We start from the raw sequence: 26,587 nt of genomic DNA, 5'->3' as shown, positions 1-26,587 counted from the left end.
AACACAGGCATATATCACCCTGTGGGTGGATCAATCTAGAAAATGTCAAGACAGTTCCACCCATTTCTACCAAAAACAAAACAAAAAGTCAGATGGTTATTAGTTTCCTAATCTGTGACACCACCTATGTAATACCACATTTCCTCAAATCTTAGATGTCATTAATTATAAAACATACTATTATTTTATTCACTAAGGAAAAAGATCATGCCCATTAAGCTGTGATAGACCATCAATTGTAAAACACATCCCAATTTCAGAGAAATTAAAATGTGAAAAAAATGTGCATCTTAGATTTGGAGAAATACAGTAAAGTCCTTTGCATATGTTGGACACGCACCAAGTCGATTCCAATTCCTACTGACCCTGGGTACAGCAGAGTGGAACCCTGCCCAGTCTTTTGTGCCACTCTCTCACCTTCCAGCACTATGTCAGACAATACTCCATTGCTATTCACAGGGTTTTCATAGCCAATCTTTTCGGAAGTGGGTGGCCAGATTCTTCTTCCTAGTCTCTTAGTCTGGATGCTCCACTGAAGGCTGTCCACCATGGGTGACCCTGCTGGTATATGAAATACTGGAGTCATAGCTTTCAGCATCACAGCAACACACAGCCACTACAGTAGGACAACTGACAGAAGGGTGGTGTGGTTCCCCAACGAGAAACAAACCCAAACCAGAAGCTGAACCCCAGGCCCAGCGGTAAGAGACTCTTAACCACTAGACCATCAAGGATGGCTCCTTTCCATATATCACACATAAACAAAACCCTAGTTCTGGAACACAATAGAATACTTGCTTCTTAGGAATACTGAATGTATAATAAATGCTTTAAAGAAGAACGAAAGAGATGCCTCAGAGACAACATGGTAAGTTAACTTGTCTATACAGGTTCAGAAATTTGTTTAAACTTTCCAATACATTTTGTCCATTGTGGCATTACCTATCTATTTATTTTAACTTTAGTGCTGACTATAAAAGTGTTTATAATTAAAAAAGAAAAACTTTGGGCCAGCCTGGTGGTGTAGTGGTTAAGTTCACGTGCTCTGCTTCAGCAACCCAGGGTTCACAAGTTTGGGTCCCGGGTGCGGACCTAGCACAGCTCATCAAGCCATGCTGTGCCAGCATACCACATAAAATAGAGGAAGATTGGCACAGATGTTGGCTCAGCAATAATCCTCCTCAAGCAAAAAGAGGAAGTTTGGTAACAGATGTTTGCTCAGGGCCAATCTTCCTCACAAAAATAAAAGAAAAACTTTAGAAAATGCAAAAATAATAAGATCCTGATAAAGATCTGGCCTGATTTTGATCTGCAACAATGCAAGCACTATATAAAAAAAAATCTCTTCTCCTTTTCTCTTGTTTTGTTCCCTACTTCCATATGGTCCCTTCATGCACACACAGTTGCTGCTGTAGTTGCTACTACAGCCACCCACAACTCCTACATTGCTCAACCCAGCTTCTAGAACATTTGCCCACTTTGCAACAGGAGACACTCAGCCTCAATCCTCCCATTTAATTCCTCTGAAGGAGAGAGGAGGGAGGAGGCATGGGGTTGATTAGAATTCAGAGATATTAGGACTCAGGATTCAGAAACAGCTTTAGGGAAGTTCAAGGTTAACACTATTAATATTGTTTCAACTACCCTATGGATGCGAAGGAGAAAAAGATGGTTATGTTTCTCCTCCTGGTTTCTAGTGCTTTCTAGTGGATCCCAAAATTTTGTTTTAATTAGCATGGTAATACATACACCCGCAGATTAAATAAAAAACTCAGGGTTCTATTTCCACTTATGATGTTGAATGCCATAAAAGAACATTTTTCCCACTCTAACAACAACAACAACAAAGTCAGATGATCTACAAAATTATAACAATGCTTGAGCCCATCAGAGAACTGAAATCATAATGCCTCAACCAATCTGAATTCCAAAGAGGGACAAGCCTTTCCAAAGGGTGACTGGACACACAAACTGTTCAGCCTTTGGCAGAGCAAGGAAGAAAGAGGTGGTCACTCTCTAAGCAGGTAAGAATAAATCAGCAGAAATTTTAATATATTGTTAAAGGGTAAGTGTGGACTGGCATATCCATTTGGAATAGCTAGGAGCCTCAGACACAAGGGAAGTTTCTACTCACAATCTCTGTTCTATGGGCCTCCACTAGGTATTCACACTCATAAGAAAGATTGAGGGCAGGACAGGAAACCCAAGAGAGCCCCCTTCAGTGGCACATCTGCTGTCGCTGGGGACAGACACTGAAATGGACTCTCTTCTCCTACAAAGCAATAGCCTTAAGGCACTAAAGGAGAAAACATATCCTGATGCCCCCAGAGTCCAGACAAAGACCCATTGCTTATGAGGAAGGGGCAAAAGCAGAAACTCTCTCTCTCTGGAGTGAGGCAGGAAATCTTGGGCCCAGGTTTCTGCAGTGATGCCAAGCAGAGGTCAGCTTCTACTAAGAGAACAAGAAGTTCTCTTCTACCTAAGACCTATCACAGACACAAGACAGAATTTGGCCGCCATGGGGAGGAGAGGAAATAATGCTGAGAAAATACTAACCCAAAGGCCCAGGCACAAAGGGGTTGCCTAAGACTGAGGCTGGACCAACACAATAGAGAACCCCCTGTCCCTACCATGAGCCTAACACCAATTAACAAACAACCAGAGCCTATCACTGGGAAAAGCAAGAACATGAAGGGAGATCCCTCTGTGATTCAGGCAAGCAGGGTAGAACAGGAACATTGAGAAAATGTTCCTTCTGGTTCTCCAGGTCCCACTCTAAGCACAATGTAACAGCAGCCACCACTGGGGGAATTTGAAGCCTGTGGTGAACTGAAGATAACCATAGCAATAACAAGACCCAAATCCAGCTCAACTCCTGAATAGATTGATTCAACCTCCACACTAGTGGCATGAAAGAAGAGGCATGCCATTACCGGGCAAAAATACTATTTAACTCAGTCTCTTCACTTTTTCTACACAGTATGTTCACCACTCAATAAAAAGTACAAGACATACCAAAAAAAAGATAAAGCAAGCCATTGTCAAATGATAAACCAACCAACAGGAGCAAACACTAGATGACTTAGATGGTGGAACTATCAAACAGGGACTTTAACTATGATTAATGTCTTAAAGGATTTATAGGAAAAGGTGGACGACATGCAGTGAACAGATAGGAAATTTTAACCAAGGGATGGAAACTATAAAAAAGATTCAGGGCTAGCCCCAGAGGCCTAGTGATTGAGTTTGGCACACTCTGCTTCAGCAGCCCAGGTTTCGTTCCCAGGCATGGACCTACACCATTCATCTGTCAGTGGCCATGCTGTGGCAGCAGCCCACATACAAAAAGAGGATGGTTGACAACAGATGTTAGCTAGGGCAAATCTTCCTTAGCAAAAACAAAAAAAGAGTCAAACAAAAATGCTATAAATAAAAAAAATAATATTAGAAATGAAGAATTTCCTTGATGGGATCATTAGCAAACAGGACACAATGAATCTAAAGGTGGATTAATAGAAAGTATCCAAACTGAAATACAAAGAAAAAATGAGTGAAAATGAGAAATTTAAAATTTTTTTTTTAAAATAGTGCTGTAGGACAATATCAAAAGGCCTAACGTGTGTAACTGAAGTCCAAGGAGGAAAAGAGAAATAGAAATATTTGAAGGTATAAATGGTCAAGAATTTCCCAAAATTAATGAAAAACAACAAACCATGGATCCAAGAATCCCAGAGAACCCCAAGAAGGACTTTTTCTGAAAAAGTAAAAAGCAAACCAATAAAAAAACACCTAGACATAGCATAGTCCAACTGCCGAAAAAATATCGAAGACAAATGCAGAAAAAAGAAACATTATATTTAATGGGAGAAAACTAAGTAAAAATCTAAAGTAGCATCACTCCTATGATTTAAAATAAAAAATAAATTGCAACACTTATCTTGGCATCTTGTGTTTGATGTTTCTTCAGAATTTTCTCTGACTTGGCTGTAGAAGAAAAGAGACCTACTTTTATCCTTTATTAATATTACCTTTATCCCCTTGAATAGTACTGGACAAAGCATGAGTAGTCAACAGTAACTACTCCTGACTTGGCAGCAGATAAGCTTTTTGATTTTTTTTTTGCATGATATCAGTGAACTTTTCTTACAAGAAATAATCTTAAAAAATAAAAGTATTTTGGGGGGCCAGCCCCGTGGCTAAGTGGTTAAGTTTGCACACTCCGGCTGCGGCAGCCCAGGTTTTCACTGGTTCGGATCCTGGGCGTGGACATGGCACGGCTCATCAAGCCATGCTGAGGTGGCGTCCCAAGTGCCACAGCTATAAGGACCTACAGCTAAAGATACACAACTATGTACCGGTGGGCTTTGGGGAGAAAAAGGAAAAATAAAATCTTAAAAAAAAATAAAAAATAAATAAAAGTGGGGCTGGCCCCGTGGCCGAGTGGTTAAGTTCGCGTGCTCCGCTGCAGGCGGCCCAGTGTTTCGTTGGTTCGAATCCTGGGCGCGGACATGGCACTGCTCATCAAACCACGCTGAGGCAGCGTCCCACATGCCACAACTACAAGGACCCACAACGAAGAATACACAACTATGTACCGGGGGACTTTGGGGAGAAAAAGGAAAAAATAAAATCTTTAAAAAAATATAAATAAATAAATAAATAAATAAAAGTATTTTGAAATTAACTTTATGAAGCTTTTTCTTACATTCTCTACTTTTTATTTTTCTGAAATAAAAGAAGAGAGAAACATTTGTGGAACTGGCTCTACATTTGGCAAAATAAGATCCTGGATCCTCTCCAATTTGATATTTCCTTTCCCCATCACTTACGTATTGAATTTTAGATAATATTCTATTCATCAATGTATTGTCCCACTATCTATAATTTCCCATGTGCACTTGGTCTTTTCCTCCACAAACAGATTATTGATTCTTCAAAATAAGGTCTGTAATTTCTGTGTTTTATATTCCATTCACAACAGACACATAATAAAATGGTTACTAATGTTAACGTGATTAAAACATAGGAAGGTACAGATCTGCCCTGCTATTATCAGGTCCAAGGCCCAAGAAGAGTGAGCCTCAAGTAAGCAGATGCAGAGTCCACTGTTGAGCTGTACCCTGACCTTCATCCATCCTCTCAGCTGGTTGTTCCCTACTGGTCTCAGCTTCACCGTTCTGAACTTCCATCTGTCCCAGCCCACGGTGAGATTTGAGATTCTCTGACCAACTTCTCTGTCTCTGTTTCCTCCACCACCATTTTATTCCTCAGTCTGTGGCCTGTTTTCTTTCAAGCCCTATATTTGTTCTGACAGTCCTTCTAGAACCTTCCTCTCAAGCTGCATACCAGTTTCTAATTCCAACCCCAGGAGTCAGGCTCTGAACAAGGAGTAATCTTAAAAGTTCTGAAAACAAACAAATCTCTACATAAAGCCAAATTAAGAAGGTGAAATTCTTAGGTATGTAAATCATTCTTTTACTAGGATTATATTTAAGAGAAATGCAGCAAATTTTCACACAACAAATATCTATGAAATCAAAGATTTCCAAAATTGCTTAGCAGAATGTTCAGCCTGCCAACTTCCCATACAAGTAGAATAATTATATCACAAAAACTAGCACCTTTCTGAGGACAAGGATTTGTCAATGTGCTCTTGAAAATAAGTGCTCCTCAGAAAACTCCAAGGATTTGAGCTTAAAAGATGAGAAACATTGAAGTGCCCAAGCTATTTCTTTGACCCACCCAAGGTATTACAGTTGATTCTTGTTATTCGTGGTAGTTATATTCCCTAAGAGAAGTAGAGTTAAGTTCTTGCGAGATTCTAGTCACATTTTTGTCAACCAATCAATACATAACCTTGTTTTATGTGTTTCTGTTTAAAGACACCTTATTCAACATATATTGTCAAGTCATTAATATTAAACTCACAGCCAGCAATACTGTAACTCATGCCTGAATGAAGCTTATCTATCACACGTGTTCTCTCTGTAAGGCACATCACAGTCTTCTTATGTTTAGGAACGCTAGACAGCACATCAGCATTACACTTTGGGGGCATTTTAAACAGCAAAATCACCAAGAAAAAGCACAAAGATGTGGGAAATGTGGCATTAAATAGACCACACACATGCAAAAAAAAATTTATTTACAGTATGAGTACTGAAGAAGAAAGCAGAACATCAGCTCCTTCGACCTCAGCCGGGAATGTGCACGTAGGGTGACTTCAATTTTTCATCACTCTGTCTACATCCACAAATGACTGCAAAAGCACTGTGAGCATTGATTTTCGGGTTGCAAATAAATTTTGGCAAGTAGGCAAGTTCACAAATACAGAATCCACGAATAATGAGGATCAACTAGATCTCATCTTAAATATCCTCCTCAATGGCCCAATTTGATATATACATTGAACCTCATATCTTATCTCTGAATTTTCTTGTTACTTATTCATCAACCTCACCCTTCGGTTTCAATGCATGTCTTCATCCTTCCTAATCATTGTTTGGCTCCAGGGTCCTTGTCCCACAATGCATCCACATGGATGAAACTTGGGAAGGCACATCCTGCCTCACACATAGGCGCTGCCATGGATAGGAGTTCCACACAGATCATGATTTCTGCCGTTTTAACAACGTCCATACAAAACCTAAATTCATAGCTCATTATCACCTTTTTCTTCAATTTAGTAGTATTCTCAGAATCTATAAACTTTCATTGAAAAAGCTTAAAGAGTGAGTCTCTGAGATAAGGATAATTATTGGTATCATTTTGTTCTAAATTAGATTATTTATAATTTTTTTTAAGTTTAGAAAACCCTCAATAATTACCCCAACTCTACTTCCCTTTGCTAAGAGAAACTTGGTCAAATATTGCCTATCCCTTGTTCTCCATAGAGGAGTATTAATTCCATGGACCTCTGATTTTCTTTTGGACAAACTGAAGCTGTCAAGGAAGGAAGGAAAATATAGATATAACTATGATCATTCACAGGTAAGCTAATTTATTTTATTGACTGGTTGATTTAATTTCCTCTATAACTGAGAGGGAAGATATCAGAAAAAGTAAAGCACTAAAGTCTAGACACCTTGAGCTGCTTGAACAGAAGTGTGGAGAAAGGTTCATACAACACCCAAAGATAAGCTGCCCCTGATACAGTGTCACAGACCTAAGGTTTGGAAGAAATCTTGAATCTTCACCCCTAAATCATGGGCACCATCAGAGTAGGGATCAAGGCTCATTTTGTTCACCATTGGGAGCCCAACATCAACACTTTGCCTAGCACGTTGAAGACACTAAAATATATTCGCAGTTATTTTTCAGCAACAAAATAATATACAAAACATGTCGATGAATCTCAAAAAACACGTTGAGCGAAAGAATCTTTACACAAAACACATACTGGATGATTTCATTTATATGAAGATCTAGAATGGGCAAAACTGATCTATAGTGGAAAACAATCTCAACAGTGGCTCCCTGGTTGGAGGTGAGGGAGGGATGTGGTTGGATATTGCCTGAGACAGGGTGTGAGGGAAACTTCTCAGGGGATAATAAGGTTCTACATTTTTTTTTTTTTTTTTAGGATTTTATTTTTCCTTTTTCTCCCAAAGTCCCCCGGTACATAGCTGTGTATTTTTAGTTGTGGGTCCTTCTAGTTGTGGCATGTGGGATGCCACCTCAGCATGGCTTAATGAGCGGGGACATGTCCGCGTCCAGGATTCAAACTGGCCAAACCCTAGGCCGCCAAAGCAGAGCGTGCGAACTTAACCACTGCCACGGGGCCGGCCCCAGTAAGGTTCTACATTGTGAAATAGGTTTGGGATACGTAAGTGTATGCATTTGTTAAACACATAGAATGCTACACTTAAGTTTGTGCATTTCATTGTATATAAACTTTACCTCCATAGAAATGTGATTTTAAAAAGTATAGTAAAATGTTGTTAATAAGAGAAACTAGGTAGTGGGTATATGGGTATTCGCTATAAAATTCCTTCAACTTTTTTGTATGTTTGAAAATGTTCTTAATAAAACATTTGGTGGGGGGGTGGGAATCACATGTTCTAAAAACACCTTTAAAATATATTTGATGAAATGAAACTCAATTTTACCCCAATCTTCTACCTGATGCCTGAATTCGCCCCATGATGTCCTTATCACATGGTCATTTAGAGCAGTGATTTCCAAATGCTGGTTCATGGGCCAGCTGCATCAGAATTACCTGAAATACTAACACAAATACAGATTTTGAGCCCCACCCAGACCTACTAAGTCAGAACCACTGAAGAACTTTTAACAAGCCTCTCCCCCAGGTTTTCAGATTTTGGAGAGAGAGATCTGGATTATGTACAACCGCTCCAATGATTAGAAAGTCCTCTTTGGGGTTAGCTCATTTCGTTTTCAGAAATCTCTGTTCAAATATTTTTATCCTTCCAGTGAACTAGAATCTGCCTGCCTGGGACGTACTACTCATCTATTCTTCTTATTTTGGGAGCCATGAACTGAACCCCTCTTCTCGTTACTATCATTATAGTTTTCATTACTGGAGCTTATTGCATTCTATTAGGTAGCATGTTATGTGCTACATTTTATGTGCATTATCTCATAGCAGTCTTTTAAATTTCATACACCCCCATCTTCCTACCTTTTCCTATACCAAGCAGTCATTGTAGCTTTGACTTTTGGGAACTTATAAGACGGCTTCTAGTCACCTCACCATCTCTTTCAGAAAGTAGGCACAAAGTAAACCTTAGACATTTTACTCTGGTGTAAGTGAGTTCATCAGATCTTTTTCTGAAAGTAGGTATTGACAAAAGTGAACACTAAACACCATAAAAAAGAGACTCTGGAACCAAATGGAAAACAACCTTTGGCTACTTCACAGTTCTGCCTGACACCAGTCCTACTTAAAGGAAGATAATGCGTTCCTCTATTCAGCTGAATAAAAGATTTCAAGTGATCTGGAAACCTCAGTTTCTACTATTTACAATTTAGACATGTTTGACTGATATTTAAAATTAATCCTTTCAGCTGCCGTAGTCCCTGAGCTAAAAAAAATATTTGTATAATATCTCAGTGTAAAATAACGTCACCCCGAGGTCTGTTTAATTTTGCTTTTTTGAATAATATGTTCAAACATTCTTGTTAAATGCAGAACTTTAAACAAGGTGGATTGAAAGATTTTTTAATAAGATTTAGGGGATGAAATCACCAAGTTACCTGTTTTTTCCTTTAGTCCACTTGAGATTTCTCAATTTTATAATTTTTATGTGGAATATCATTGTATTCTGCCATGAACCAGATGGACAGTCTAACTATTTGGTGCCATCAGTCTAACCTTCACAAATGTTGGGATTCTTGGATGGGACACATTTCTTCATGAATGTGATGTTCTTGTTCATGTATTCATAACGTGCTTTGTTAATATACTCATAATGTTTCTTCAACTGTTAATTTCAAAACTAGAGTGTTTTAAATTTCCAGCATATTTATCTACTGTGAGGTTGAACCATGAAATTGCACTTTTGTTGACCAAAATGGTTTAATCTAATACTAACTTAATTTGGATTTTAAAAGGTAAAGCAGAAGTGCTGTCGATTAGCAATTTTACTCCTTTTGCCTCTCACTGGAATAACTCTCACTTTCCTCTCTACTGTGAACTAAAGTATAATTTTCTACTAGGGATATTCTTATTTTATTATCTTGAAAACGTATACCTGAATCTGCCTCTAAGACTATCTTTTACCATTTTGACTCATCTGTTCTTGAATAGCCACCCATCCCAACTTTGAGGAAACCACAAGTGTACATGCAAAGTCAAGACTGACATTCAAAGGAAGGATGGAAATAAAGGTGTTTTATATTCTTCTAAATATTCTTTAAATTCTACTTCAAGTGGCTTTAAGGATTTTTATATAGAAAGTGCTTATAATTCTCTCATGATTTGGCATTGAACCCTAAGGAACCCAGAAAAATTGAGCACCTGCAAAGATCAGGAATTGATAGTATAGAAAGAATTTGAAATAGTAAATAAAATCTTTCCATAAAGATATTTACTTTGTGAGTAACATCTGGATATCAAAAAGAAGATGTGGACAGAGACCACAGAAAAGAGTTGTATGTCTTTTGTCAATATAAAAAAAAAATAACATACTATCTAGAATAATTTACTATGAAATATTCTTTTAACGAGGGCTCATAACTTAGATTTTCCAACTTGGATTAAATATATGTATTTTGTATCCTTTAGTGGCTAATTCCTTCCCAGACCTCACCAATAGAAAATATTTTTTTGTCTTCTGTTTTCCCTGCTACTACCATTGATTTGACCCTCTTGCTGTCTTATCTTGTTAATTAAATTTGATACACACATACATTTAATCTACTATTTGAACACTCCTTAAGGAGAGAGAATATATCTTAAATATCTTTGTTTCTCTCTCACAGTCTGGTACACTGGAAACACCCTTGCACACCAGAACTCCGGTCTTTTGTTTAAATCAAATGTTTTTTCCCCTTAGACCAATTTAGTCACCCTTATCTACATCTTTCCATCTCCACTGCTATTTCTAGAGAGGCGACAGCTAAACAATATACCGTGGTCTAGGTACAGACACACCATAGTTTTATTTCAAATCTATCACTCAGATGATAAACAGATTCATGCACTTAAAGCAGTTGTGTTCTATGTAATCTCAAGATGTATATAGGTACTGCATGAAAAATTAATTAGGCATTAGCTCAAAATACCTAACGGCCAACGAAGATACTTCAGGTCTTAATTTTAGGAAGACAAAAATATTTAATAATGTTAATCTTTCAGACCTATGGTAATAAGACTCATTTATAGATTAAGTCACTTCACTAGAGAAACCCACTCTCTGTGGGAAGATATAAACCTAGGAAATTCAAATTTTTTGTACAGGAGCTAAAGGAATCTCCATGAGAGATACCTTTCAAATGAGCACACAAATATGTTCTGTCTTAATTTCTGATTATCACTTTCAAGTAGAATATGGACAGATTTCCAAGGCTAAAATCTAAGGCAATTGTCTAGACAATTAAGGTCAAAAATCACAATAATAAGTGAAGTAGTTGGAATAATCTAGTTATTATCTAGATGTGTAATCAAGGGCCTGAGGTTCAATTCCTTGTTCTGTCGCTACCTTAAGATAGATGGACTTGGAAGAGTCATTTAATCTCTCCAAGTCTGTTTTCTCTTAACTAGAGTGAAGAAACTTCCACTACTTGAAAGAGACATTTTGAAAATTAAATTAAAGCAGGATTTCTCAACTTGACACTACTGACATTTTGAGCCAGATAATTTTTTGTTGCCATTCTGTGCATTGTAGGATGTTTAGCAGTATGCCTGGCCTCTACCCACCAGATACCAGTAACATACACACGCCAATTGTAACAACCAAAAGTGTCTCCAACGCTGCCAAATATCCTTTGGGGAGGGAAGGGGGGCAAAATCATCCCCACCCCCTATTGAGAATGACTTAATTAAATGGTTTATATAAAATCTTTCATTCATACACTGCATATATATATTGATCATCTACTATGCACCAGACATGGTGGCCAAGTCAAGTAAGATGTGATTCATGCCCTCAGTTTACTACCTAGTAGGGTAGACAGATAAACAAATCAGTGTTGGCAGTAATGGCAGTTTGGTAGCCTGCTGGTGATGGGGGAACATAACAGTTAGGTATTAAAAACTAGAAGCCACAGGAATTGGTGACCAAATGGATGTGGGAGATGAGTAAAGGGAGGAGAGAAAAATAAAATGTCAACAATGGTTAATTATTATTTATTACCTAAGTCAAAAGAGTTTTTCCACAAAAACAAGAACATTTCCCAGAATAAAACTCACACCACGTAAATGTTTACAAAATAAACATTCACTTCACTGTGACTGCTTTAATTTTAATCAGTAGGGGAACACACCTAGCAAACTACTCCATTTCTTCCATCCAATTTGCACTCCTATCCCCAGAATTACCACGACCGACAGGGATTGGTTAATTCCCCCACCATAAATGCACTATCGAGGTCCACAAAAATGGCAGTACTGTGGTAAGAAATAATGTGTATCATTTATGGGTTATTTATTTCATTCACCGAGGAACACAGCATTTTAACATTTTCTAATAGTTTTATTTGATATCACCTTTGAAAGCCAAAGTCAACTGCATGTGTACCAATGCCAAAAGAAGGAAAACCTAAACCAGGGTCAGAAATTGCCTTCCCCCCAGGACAGTGGAGATGTGTAGCTTTTCAGAATGTCATCTGCATGTGAGGTCCACACAGAGGTGACTCTATTAGCGCCACTCGCTGTGGTACAGCAGGGCAAACAACCATCCCATTAACTCATGGCACTTTCTAGTTTGTGTGAAACCAGGAGAGTGCAGTTTGGAGACACAGAGCACAGCATTCATTAGAGGAGAGCTAGTTAGCGGCTGCTAATGGGGCCTTTTGGCTTCTGGTCCTGCCGAGGTATTTGGAGGGGGTCCAAGTGCCTACCCACATCGATTTCAGACGAAATTCTCTTTGCAAATACATGTTACCCAACACCCCAAAATATATGAAAGCCTTCCCGGTTTTTAGAGCTTTATAACCCCTCTGACAATGGAATTCTCTGTGGAAATATCAAAATTCAAGTTACAAAGATAATTTTTGAGAGGACCAAAAATAGAAACCATTATTGGAATATAAAAACATTTTAGTTACTTAAGAATCCACATTTCTAAGAAAAGCAGTCTTATTAAGCAACATTTGCTCAATAGGCAATTTTCTCCCATTTAATTTTCATAAATAGATCACTTTGAAATGTATTTCTCCTAATAAAGACTGCACATTAACAACAAATGATACAACATCTTCAAATTTTAATTAATGTCAAGAGCTTTATTTTGCTTCCAAGCAACTAACAGAAACATGTTATTAATATAATTTAAGGGGGTAGGCATTTGTTTTCTATTTTTAAAGAGGTGGTTCTAAAATTCTGGCTCTGTCAACATCATTTAAACATTCCTGTTCCATGCCTCAGTATAATAAATTAAATCAGCATTTTAATTGTGCCCATGTTTTGTGGTTCCTGGCAGTACAAAAAGATTCTCTGTGAGTGCACGACTTCCCCCAAAAAAATCCCACTGAGTGATTAATTACTAGTCTGGAAGATATAAATATGTCTCTCAATAAAGACAGTATGGACTGCTTGAAGCTCTGGCCTTATACGTCTCCATAGGGTGCCTTAACTTAGCAGACATCCTCCTAATTCAAACAAGATTCTGGCTTTGGCATTCACGAACACCTCCACAGTGATACACTGTTCTTCTATTGAAAAGTATATTTATTTTAATGAGCTTCATTTCATACATGTAAAAGAACCAGAGGGAAATTTTTGTGTATAAATATATAGAAATTTCAAGGTATCTCTGCTTCTTAAGTAAGAAAGAACTGAGAACAGTGGAAAACAACCTTGAGTTTTTAAAAATCATGATCTGTATATATAATATTTTAGGTTACACCCTGACATTACTCATGCTTCATTCTGAGTTAAAAGTTTAAAACCAAGAGACCATAACTTTATAAATGAAGACATGAACCAGCAGGTCTATTTGGCTATGCCTGAACGGAGAAGCCATCATGATCACTAGAAGGTAGAAGAGCTTAGAGACAGCGTTTATGGGCCACCTCCCCTTACCTCCAAATAGTAAAAACAAGAATTGATGGAATTTCTACAACTGTTTCTACAAGATGAAAATAACAGGAATCATACCACTCACTTGAACAAAAAATTGCAAGCAAAGTCAACTAACTTGAAAATAAAGATTTACACATGAAATCAAGACTAGAAGCTGACTAGCATTTTAAATGAGAGAACTGTCATATGTAGCTTTTATATTTAATGCTTGGCATTCATGATCATGGCATTCATTTCCAGAACTAACCACCATATCTCCTTCATCCTTTCAGGATGTCTCTAAAAAAAGGGGTTGGAGTGGGGGGGGCTGGCACCATGGCCTAGTGGTTAAGTTTGGCACACTTCACTTCAGTGGCCGGAGTTCAGTTCCCAGGCACAGACATACACCACTCATGAGTGGCCATGCTGTGGTGTCCCACATACAAAATAGAGGAAGATTGACATAGATGTTAGCTCAGGGCGAATCTTCCTTAAGCAAAAAGAGAGAATTGGCAACAGATGTTAGCTCAGGGCAAATCTTCCTCAGAAAAAAAAACGGAGGGGGGGAATGAGTACAAGATCATCATACATCATTCTGGCCAGTCTAGAAATCCACAGGTCACATTCCCACTCATCCTGTTTAAAACAAAACAAAAGAAAGGTTCCCTAAAAATCCAATACACTTTCAGTGGAGAAAAAAAAGTCATTTGTGTTCAGACTTCTACTCTACTGCTATTTATATTTCTACCTGGCATTGCCAAAGATAGATTTTGAGTATGGTCATCACATGTAACTCCAAAGATTAAATCACTCAGCAAACATCAGTCTGAATTGGAATTCTGCAGGAGATTGAAAAATGGCCACAATATTTCAGCATCTCCAATCAGGAGGTAGAGTATATTTTCTCACCCCCTACATCTGGGCTGCTCCTGTAGCTTTTTTGCCCAATAGAATGCACAAAAATAGTGGTATACAATCCTGAGCCTAGGCCTCAAGAGACCTTACGGCTTCCATTCTCAAGCTCTTGGAACTCTGTGCCCACCATGGGAATAATCCAGGCTAGCCTGTTGAGGTAAAGTCCATGTGGGAAAAACGGCCCTAGTCATCCTGGCTGTCCCAGATGCAGCCATCATAAACCAGTCAGCCCAGGCAATCAACCAGCTAACTACAGATGCAAAGATGCCTATTAACCAAAAAATAGTCACTGAAAATTTGTTTTTAACATTAAAAAAGCAGAAAGCTAAATATTCACCAATAGACTCAAGGCAAATATATTCACCCACATATGGAAAACTACACAAAAATTTTAAAGAAGGTGATAGATTTATATATACTGACAAGAAGATCAAGAAATGCCAAGTTAAAAAGGCAGGTCACCAAGGAATAGTGCAATACCACTTTCTGAAATAATAAGTATATAAATGCATAGAAAAAAGTCTAGAATGATTCACACTAAAATAATAGTCATGATCAGTTAACGGGGGAAGTTGGGAGAGTGAAGAAAGACAATAATTTTTTCACATACAATCATTTGAATTTCCCACAAGCACAGATTTACATGATACGCATATAATTTGTTTATAGTACACATACCTGGGAAGTTTCAACTAAGGAGCCAAAGAAAGAGCTGCGGCTTCATGGAGGAAGTCTCCACTTTTATCCTGGTTCGAGGCAGTAGAGTGGTTGGCATTGCACATGGATGAGCTTTGGGTGCTCTTGTAACATGACTTGCTCAATGACAGAGAAGAGGAGATACCAAGCAGTTAGCTGTGTTGGGGACCAGGTGTTTAGCCTCTCAGGACCACAGTGGGGCATCCTCCCAGAATCTGGAATTTAGAGAAACAAGATGAGCCTCTGAAAGTCAAACTTGAAAATCAATACAATCTGGATCAAAGGAGAGAAATGAGAGGCCACCTAGTGACAAAGCTAGCAGTTACTAATCACCAAGCAATCTCCTGTGCCAAGCACCGAAGACTTTCACACACTATATCTCACTTAATCTTAACAACCACCCTTAGTTGTTTTTGTTTTACTGAAGGGAAAGTGAGCTTAGAGAAATTAATAGCAAGGGTCACATATCTTTTATGCGGCAATGCTAGAGATTTGAACTCAGCCCTGTTTAATTCAGCAACTATGTTCTTAACTAACATGGTATGCTCTTTCCCATAGCAGAAGCAGAAAGGCTTCTGGGTGGGCAATAGTTGACTATATCCTTGTTGTATGTATTAATACAGCTAAGTATATAATGGGTCAATTAAAATAAGCATTGCTTAGCCATGGAAGCACAGAACAAAGGGTTTCAGAGAAGCTCATGGAAACAGTGCCTATTCTAATGCTTCCTGGACAACAGGGACCCTGGTCCAAGGATCCATTTGGTTCAAGTAGCAGGGTCACACAATGGGTGAACAAAATCAAATTTCTCAACCTGCCAAGATAAAGCCCAGTGCCTGGAGTGGATTCACCAAGGCACTGTCACCCCAGCAGGTCTCTTAAAAAACAAACATCTCCTCCAAGGGCTTTACAAGAGCTTTTTTTTCCTATTTGGAACCTCTATGGTCCTTTATGCATATTTCCACTATCTTTTGCTGTTTTAGACTTGTTTTGAATTCATACAATCTAAGTGATTGACACAATGCTTTGTTGAAGAATGTATATATTACAAATTTGTCTCAAACCTGGGTCAATTGGATTCTCCCCACAGACCTAGAGTTAATACATAAAGAAATGAGGCAAGTGAGGTGGGAGAGAGGAGTTTCAGGGAGGCTGCTATGTCTATAAGCTTGAGAAAAGGATTTATAGAACAATTCTGGCAGGACACACTGATAGAAAATTCATGTCCACTTTTATTTGTTTTATATATTGAGGGTCTACATGAGATTTTGTGAAGAATGAGTTCCAGTGCTTTAATCAAAAAATTTTGGACACCAATGACATAGAAGGAAGGGACAGCTGATGCTCTGCTCAGTCATATAATGACTGCGGTTTCTTTGTAAATCAATTTGCAGGCATTCGTGGCTATGGCTGATTGAGACATATGGTTGGGAATGGATTCCAAGTAGTTCTCCAAAGTGGCTCTATCCAGTGTTCTCTCGAGGGTCTGACTTAAATCCATAAAAGAGCCCTCTACTTAAAACCCTCACTCCAAACTCCAATCCTAAATAGATGTAGGTCTTTTAAGCATTATGATGGGCACAAAGGGAATGCAGAGTTTTCTGGAAATGCTAAGCAATCCCTTTGGAATGGAAGCCCCTATCAGGAGGCAGTGGTAGTTATCAATATAGGCTCCAGATCTGAGCTGTCTGCATTCAAATCCCAGAACTACTCCATACTAGCTGTGTGGTCTTAGGGAAGTTATGTAACCTGTCCAAGCCTCAGGATTTTTATATGGAAAATGTAAACCACATAGGACTATTGTGAGGATTAAATGCCTGTAAAGTGCTTTGTACTGAGGCTAGCACAGAGTAAGCCTCCTCAAATGTTAGTTTATATATTATCACAGTAGGAACAAATATTTGAAGATAAAACACAAAGTGGTTTGGAGAACAGAAAGCAGTACCACACAGGGAGGGCACAATGTAGATGGAAAATAGGGAATGTGAAGAGGGAAGATGGAGGATTAGTGGAGATTTCACGATCTGCTAAGGTTTGGGCTTCACCCTACAGGCTTGTTTAGTAATTGACTTGTTCAGAAAAATATACACTAAATGCTTACTCTGTGCCAAGCACTATTTTAGTGGAGGAAATAAGAAGGTAGATAAGGCAGGATTCCTGCCCTCAAGCTAGTTCATTTATTAGGAGACACAGATGAATAATCACAATCCTAGGAGAAGAGGGTTATAATAAAAGTATGCACAAAGTGCTATGGGAACACAGAGGATGGAGTGACTAAGTTCAGCAAAGAAGGGAGAGATCTTCCTAAAACAGTATTAACAGTTATCAGAGAGTGGATTGCCTAAAAAATGAAGAGAAATCTTTAATAAATGTAAGAGGAAGAAAAGAAATATCTCCACCCACTGAGGAAGTTTAGAATAGCTGAGGTTCTAACCTATTTGTACCTCCAGGCATCAGGCTGAGCCTAAAGCAATGGACCCTAAAAATCTGCTTCCTCAGAGTCCACAGGCCTCTTAAGATACTACAGAGAAAACAGTCCCAAATACTTGGGGAGCCACTCCTGAAAGAAGTTTACTCCCTGAAGCTGATCATAGCTTCGACTTGTAGGAGGAAATCTGAAGAGGAACTGAATAAAAATTCTCTCTCTTATGCACTTAAGAATTTCACAGTCACTGCCAGTTAAGGACAGAATGATCTGTGCACCCATAAATGGAAAGAAACATGATGAGGATTACAAAAAATTTATGTAGTATAATCTTGAAGGGTGTGGTAGGCTGAATAATGCCCCTTCCCAAGATGTCCGTGTCTTGCTCCCCTGAATCTGTGAATATGTTACCCTACATGGTAATGGGGAATTTGCAGGTGTGATTAAGTTAAAGATCTAGAGAAGGAGACGGATGATGGAAACAGAGGTTGGAGTGATGCCCTTTGAAGATGGAGGAAGGGGTCAGGAGCCAAGGAGGGCAGATGGTCCCTAAAAGCTAGAAAAGGCAAGGAAACAGATTCTCCCCATGGGAGCCTCCAGAAGGAACACTGTCCTGCCAACACCTTTCGCTCCATAAGACTCATTTGGCACTTCTGACCTCCAGAACAGTAAGAGAATTAATTTGTAGTAATTTATTACAGCACCAAAAGGAAACTAAAATGGAAGGAAAGGGCTTCCTCCAAAGACTTCAAAAGCCAAGCGAATATTTTATTATTCCTCTTAACATCCTAGAGAAGATAAAGAAAATGAAGGAGAGAAGTTAGAGCAAGTCATCTAAGACAAAAGCAAATAAATAGAACAGGGAAGAAAATACCAAGTTTGATACCCAGAAGAAGAGATGATCATCCCAACTCCCCAAACGCAGCTCTCTGGAGGACTCCCAAGCTTCATTTGAGGAAGAGGTTCAGATCTTGCCTTGGGGAAGCCCAGGCATTTCATTTTGAGTTTCTCGGAATCACAGTGAAGAAGATGGTCTCCCACATTTGGTTACTGTCCCTGACAATAGAATGATGTTCGTGCCAGAAGAACTGCTACTAATTGACTCCACAGCCAGCAATGCCCAGCCTGACCCCAAATAAAAAGAAAGCATTATCCATATTAGCCACAAAGACAGAGATGAAATTCTCTTACCCTCTCAGAGCAGGCAAAGTTTGTGCTGATGTTCATGGGAGAAAAAGGAGAAAGCAAAGTCAGGAAGAAAACACATCTGCATCACTCACATCCCCAAGTAGATAAACAGACTAAGAACTCTGGGGAATGCCAAATTTAGTTCTCTGCATCATTCCGCACTTGCACATCCCTTGCAAATACATTTAAATCAATAACATCACCTTCTAAAATAAACATCTTTTCATTTATGAATTTTTCCCCCATTTTGACCATGCAAAACCTGCAAATTAAACATACACCAAGAGACGAAGGCAAAAGGCAGACAATCTCTGGCTAAGAAATTTGAAAAAAATAAAACATATATATATATATATATATATATATATATATATACACATGTAGGGAATAGAAAAAAATCAACCTTTGATGAAATAATTGCTTCTGCTGTTATTTTTTGCTATTGCTTCAGAACTGTTCTCTCTCTATCTTCCTTTCTTGTCCCCATAGCGAGATGCCCCGCTGCTGTGCAGATGAAAGGTCCAGTCTCTTTAAAATTTCATGCAGAGCTCTTCACAACATCGAAGCTTTAAAGGCTCATGGCAAATTCAACATATTGTTACACTTGATGGAAGGAGATAAAAATTACATGCAAAATATACTGTATATTCATTGTCTGGAAATACTATAAAGTTACAGCTTCCCATATTTCACTAAGCAATATGGACATATATATTCTGGTTTCAATATTTAGAAACACAAAAGATGCACATGGAGAGAGTATCATAGCAGAAATAAGAATTTAAAAATAAGAATCAAACCACCTGAGGTTCGATTAGGGTCCTAAGATGTGTGAATAGTTTTATTTATAGTTTTCCTAAATTGTTTTAGATATGTGAAGTATATTTAAAAGATGCCAAAAGATATAAAAGGCAGAAAAAAGGTTTTTGTGTATATCATAGGGTTCTTTACCCTAAGTTATCTTTATTTTTATATCTCTATAAGATAAATATAGGGATGACTGATTTTTTACTTTTATGTACAAAATTATCTAAAAAAATTTAAGAGCTAGAACTGAAGGTATTGGAATGGAGAGCATGGTAATCTCAAAAGCAAGTTTATTGGTCATTATTTAATTGTAACAAGTGAACTTCATTTTAAAGTTTATTTTCAATTCACAAGTTAAACATCATCAACTACACATCTAAAAATTTCTTTTTTGAGGGAGATTAGCCCTGAACTAACATTTGCTGCCAATCCTCCTCTTTTTGCTGAGGAAGACTGGCCCTGAGCTAACATCCATGCCCATCTTCCTCTACTTCTTATATGTGGGACATCTGCCACAGCATGGCTTGACAAGCAGGGCATAGGTCTGCACACGGGATCCGAACCCATGAACCCCAGGCCACCGAAGCAAACATGCAAACCTAACTGCTGCACCACAGGGCTGGCCCCTACACATCTAAATTTTAAGTTTGTGTTTTATTGTGGCCATTTTTATATGGCCCCATTTAGCCAGACTCATACATTTCTATTCACATATTCTCCCCTTCAAACATTTATTGGATATCTACTACATACCAGGCACTGTGCTGGGTGTTAGGAATGAAAAAACAGGAAGATGTGGTCCCTGGTCCAGAGGCATTACAATACAGTAGAAGGAGATGAACACAGTAAAGGTAAGTATAAGGCCTTGGGGGGTCCCATGGCAGAAGTAGGGGATATCTGGTAACACAAAGAGCATTTGACTGGTTCCTCCCAGAGGAAGAGAAAAAGGTGTATCCAGGAGTCTGTCCTTGACCAGAGGCTTGAAAACCATCTAGGTGCTGAGGAAATAAACCAAGGTAGTGGTGGTAGAATTGGGGAAGAGGAGACAGATTTCGGAAAAATCAAGAGTACAAAATCTACAGGACTCAGCTACTGATTAGAAGTAAAAAGCAAGAGCATGAGAGGAATGTGGGATGAATCCCAGGTTTCTAATGTTGGTATCATTCACCCATTCATCCATCATGTCAATAGTTATGTACTACCTGATGGATGCCACGTACCACTTTAAATAATGGAGACACAACAAGGGAAAAATCATAAAAGAATCCAACCCACAAAACTTAGAGAGGACAAATGGAAAACTAGTCAACAAATGAGTAAGCACTATTAGGATAAGTGCTCTGAAGAAAATAAAATAGGGCAAGTTCAAGGAACAGAGAGAAGGCCAAGATGGCTATGGCATGGTGAGCGAGAGGAAACAGCAGAGGCAGGCAAGCCAGGCAAGATCACACAGGATTTATAGGCCAGGTAAGGCATTTGTATTTTGCTCTACATGTAATGGAAAATTTTGCAGCTTTTAAGCAGAGGAGTGATAAAAGATCACTGGGGAAATAGATTAGGAAGTAAAAAGGAATCAGAGAGGCCAGCTCAAAGGTCCGTGCAGTAATCTAGACTGGAGATGATGGTAACTTGGACCAGAAAAGTAGCAGTACAGGTGAGAAATCTTGGGCACCCTCAGTGCCCCTTTTAGAGGGAGAGTTGACAGGTCTTGCTAAGGGGTTGGCTGTGCAGAGCAAGGAAAAGTGATTAAGAGCCAGCCCTGATGGTCTAGTGGTTAAAGTTTGGCACACTCCACTTGAGCCGCCCAGGTTCAGTTCCTGGGTGGGGAACCATACCACCTGTCTGTCAGTAGCCATGCTGTGGCAGCTGCTCACATAGAAGAAGTAGAAGGACTTACAACTAGAATATACAACTATGTACTGGGGCTTTGGGGAGGGAAAAAAAGAGAGAGAGAGAGAGAGAAAGATTGGCAAGAGATGTCAGCTCAGGGTGAAGCTTTCCCAGCAAAAAAAGACAGAGAGAGAGATCAAGTTGATTCCTAGGATTTGGCTTTAGAGACTAGGTAGATAAAGCAGCTGAGACGGGGAAGACTCTGGGGCAGAAGCAAGATAGGTGAGAGGAATCAAAAATTGTTTGGGGCATGGTAGGTTTGAGATACCTCTAGATATCAAAGTGGAGCCATTGGGTTATATGAGACTGGAACTCAGAGGAGGGATCAGGGCTGGATATAAGTTTGGGAGTACACAGATGCCAAGTCATGGGGCTGAATGAGATCATGGTGGGGGGATGGGGAAGACTGTCTATGGATAAGAGATCCATGAGGCCCTCCCACACTTAGAGGTCAGGCAGAAAAGGAGACCAAGCTGCAGAAGTAGGAGGGAAACCAGGAGACTGTGATGTCACAAAAGCCAAAAGGACATACAGCGATAGGAAAAGCACTTAAAAGGCCAAGGAATATGAGGACATAGCAATAAACATTGGATTGGAAATCATTCAGATTGTTGGTGACCTTAAATAGAGTTGAGAGGACAGAAGACCTATGACTGTTTTGAGAAGGGAATGAGATATAAGGAAGTAGAAACAGCTTTTATGATTCAAATTTTGTTACAAAAGATGGGGCCATAGCTGCGTTGGGGAGTGGAGAGATGGGACTGACATTAAGGAAGATGCCAGAGTATATGTTTATGTGCTGATGGTTCCTATGATGATTCTGACTAGCAGCTAGATTGTGATTATCTATCACTGCATACAAACCACTCCAAAGCTTACTGGGTTAAAACAACCACCAGTTTATTTGCTCACAAATCTGTGGGTTAAGAATTTGGGCCGGACTCAGCAGAGCAGTGGCTTGGCTGGGACTGCAGGATTCAAGACTGCCTGACTCGCTGTTCTGGGGCCTTGGTACTGGCTGTTGGCTGGGGCTGCTCCATGCAGCCTCTCTCTCCAGCAGGAAAGTTTAGACTTCTTTATGTAAGAGATGGTCCCCCTCTATGGAAACAGAAGCTATAAGGCCTGGGCTTGGAAGTCCAGAACATCACTTTCATCACATTCTATTGGTCAAAGCAGGCCACAAAGCCATCCCAGATTTGAGAGGGTAGAGAAAGAAACTCCATTTCTTGATGGGAAGTACAACAACATCACATTACAAAGAGGGTATAGAGTAGGGAAGTGTGATTCACTGGGGATTGTTACTATTACAATCTACTACAGATACCCACTAAACTAGACTACCAGCTTAAATAATACAAGCCCCAACTTAAATAATACAAGCTTGTGTTACACCAAAATTATCTTGCCCATATGTAAATTGTTCTTCTAAAACTGTTTGAAAACAATTCATTTTCTTAATGTGGAAGAGACTTGCAATTTTATGATGCTATTAATTTGCTCAATAGACCATAAACATTACAAAAGTAAAATTCGATCTCTCCCACTGATTCCCAGTCTCTGAGACCCAGATTCAGATCACAGCAGTTCTATAAACTGAGAGATGAGACAAGAGGTTCTAGAAGAGTCTCAGGAAGTTCTCACCCACTTCATAGACAAATGGAGAGCGGAGCTGGAATCGGGATGCTCTCCTTGTGCAGAGAGTAGCCCTTCCATACTCACTCCTTCCCTCTGGGTGATGAAGAGGCAACATCTACCACCTCTTCCCCTTCAATAATTTTTCAAAGGTTCATTAGTTGATCACCATGTCAAGAGAGGTGACCAGGCCTTCAACCAGGATTTTTTTTCCATTTTATTTATTTATTTATTTAATTTTTGTTTTTATAGCAGTAACATTAGATTATAACATTATATAACTTTCAGATGTACACCCTAATATATTTCGAATTCTGTGTAGATTACATCATGGTCACCACTCAAAGACTAATCATAATCCATCACCACACATTACCCCTTTTGCCCTCCTCCTTCCCCCTTCCCCTTTGGTAACCATCAATCCAATCTCTTCAACCAGGATCTTGAATGGAAAGAGGAGTATAGGGCCAGGACTTTCCAAAGCAGAGTGACAGAGAAGACGGGAGTCACTACTCTAGTTCTTGTCACCATTACCAGAACTTCCAAAGTAGTAGAGTCTAAATTAACACAATTTTTATTATGTGTATTTACAAGACTTTCTAAAGCATAGGTGGGACAGGCACATAGGTGTCCCTGTCCAGAATGGCTCTCCATGCATGGTCCTCACTATGGAAAAATTTTTTTCATGTCAGCCGTCAAAATCAAAAAGCAGTATTTGATACTACTCCTAAAGAATTATTAAGGTATGTGCAAGACTGACCCTTTCTGTGCATCTTGTTCACCTAGGCCCTATTCACATAAACCACCTTGAAATGGTACCCGAAGTGCAGTGTGGCAGCTCTGAGCACCAATGCTAGATTTTGAACCCAAATCTACCTAGTTAAAACCTGAGCTACTAAGCAGTGATAAAACCAAAAGTATGAATCTCCGATCACAGAAATTGAAGAACCAATTAGCTGGGTTAGGAGGCATTTGACTTTCTCAAGTGCTCCTGAAATCACCCACAGAAGAGGAGTGAGGTAGTAGAAATTGCATTAGAGTTCCTTGAGCTCCCATTCTGATTGTTCTATCACGAATGAGCTGTGTGGCCTTGGACAAGTCCCTTCTCTTCTCTGGGCTCCATGTCTTCCTCTGTCATGGGAAGTTTCTATCACAGCTGATTACTCTGAAGATCAAGACTGTATATATGTGCTCATGCATGTTTATGTAAAGAGCACTTCAATCAAATGTATACACGCTTTAAAGATAGATAAATATTTGCAATGAAAACATTGCCATCAATTTCAATGTACTTTAAGAGCATACACTTCATACACTTTATAGACTTTATAAGTCTATACTTTGTCCTACTATCTTCTAAACAACAACTTTCACTTGACAATATATTTAGTTTAGTTTCAAATATATTTTTGTTTCAAATTTGTATCTTTAAATTCTTGGCATCTCAGAATTTTTTTCTCATTTTCCAATGGTACTTTAAAACTTCACTTACATTATCTACATTATGAGGTGTTTCTGTCATTTTTGTTTACTACTTTTTCACCCCTACTTCAGTTAATAGAAGAAATTATAGGAACTACCCTCAACGCTAATCAGTGGTTTTATTAAGCAATAGTACAAATTATTACATCTCTATCAACATTTATAAATATCAATATCCAAACAGAGTGTGTGTTTTACTGAAACAATCTATAGATGGATGTGTGTGCGCACGCACACACATGCACACATGTGAGTAGCACTTTTATGAACTTTCAAAATTTGGTCTGTGACCAAGATGTCCAGGGATAGTCAATTTAGGCAAAATCAACTGTTAAAACTGGTCATAATTAATACAGACCATATACTAAAATGATAATATGATGTGGGAAGTATTTTGTAAATTGTAAAATATTACATATATCTCCATGTACTATTATGAAATTTAGGTAGGTACCATAGGCTCCAATGTTGAGCTTATGGATTAATATTTGTAATGTTAAAATTCCAGGTGAGGGGGCCGGCCTGGTGGCGCAGGGGTTAAGTGCGCACGTTCCACTTCTCAGTAGCCCAGGGTTCGCTGGTTTGGATCCTGGGTGCAGACATGGCACTGCTTGGCAAGCCATGCTGTGGCAGGCATCCTACATATAAAGTGGAGGAAGATGGGCACGGATGTTAGCTCAGGGCCAGCCTTCCTCGGCAAAAGGAAGAGGATTGGCAGCAGATGTTAGTTCAGGGCTAATCTTCCTCAAAAAAAAAAAAAAGATACAAAATGATCTAACCACAGGGAAATAATCCAAAAAAAAACTCCAGGTGAAAGACAATTGAATAAAAGATAAAATAATCTCTAAAGATAACTTAGATATGATCTGAAAATCGTGAATTTACAACTGCAATAAGTAACAATAGATGCTGGCTTTTACTGAACAACTATGAGGTCCCAGGCAGGGAGCTAAAGGCTTTAAACTCATTATATACTTTTAATTCCCACAACCAGCTTTGCCTCCTCAACTTTCTCACTACTTAGCACATATAGAGACCAATGAAGCTTGTCCCACTGCTGGAGGTGTGAGGTGACAGGGCCAAGGGGATCAACACGTCAGACCTTCTGTCTGAGAGGCATACAAATTGGGGAGGTTCGCCTAGGAAATTGGCAATTTCCCCATTTTATAGATGAGTACACTGAGACTTGAGGTATTAAACAACTTGTTCAAGATCTCACAAGTCCAGTGCCAGCAGTGGGAAAGTTCCTCAAAATCTTCCCATTGATTAATGAAAACTTCAATGATGATGACTCTTACAATATCCAGACTTTCCTAAAATTATGCCCTTTGAGAAAGCAGGACCATCATGTTGTTTTCAATCACTGAACTTATAAAACAGTGCTACTGCCACTTCTCCAGCTCAGGAATCAAAGTTTTAAGCCTTGAGATTTGCCCTGAAATATCCTGTGGGGTCCTTCTCTGCCTAATTCTCCCAAATCTTTCTTTGTTTCCATTAGTAAAATATTAACAGCTTTATCCCATGCGAAGCCAACGACAGAAAGATATTATATAGCTGATAATTCTGCAAAAATAATTTTCACATGCAAACAGCTTACACAAAAGTATAATTAAATTAAGCAGCAACTGAATAGGTGCTATTTATTCAAAAAGTCTCCTTTAAGTTAATCAGATAATAAAGAACACATACCAAAAGAATCATAGAACTAGAATGTACCCTCAAGTTATATCACAAGGAGAAAAAAAATCTTTCTGGATAAGAAATTCAGGTTTATTTTATCTTAAATCAGACCAGGGGAATTTAGGTTGCTTTTTTAATCTACTTGTGCATAATCATCTCTCAGATTAATCATACTGTTTAATAGAATA

At 38.8% G+C, this 26,587-nt stretch overlaps 1 protein-coding gene across 1 annotated transcript in view; it reads right to left on the bottom strand.

Annotated features, from left to right (window-relative positions):
* Positions 1–26,587, bottom strand: part of ZFHX3 (zinc finger homeobox 3) — a 1,295,343-nt gene that overhangs the window by 1,203,965 nt on the left and 64,791 nt on the right. Inside the window, exon 3 of the mRNA XM_023637235.2 lies at positions 15,278–15,510. The gene's annotated coding sequence lies outside the window, so the exon portion shown is untranslated. The remainder of the gene's footprint in view (positions 1–15,277; positions 15,511–26,587) is intronic.

This window comes from Equus caballus, chromosome 3, assembly GCF_041296265.1.
Source record: "Equus caballus isolate H_3958 breed thoroughbred chromosome 3, TB-T2T, whole genome shotgun sequence".
Classification (NCBI taxonomy): Eukaryota; Metazoa; Chordata; class Mammalia; order Perissodactyla; family Equidae; genus Equus; species Equus caballus.
This window is presented reverse-complemented; position numbering and strand designations above follow the sequence as displayed.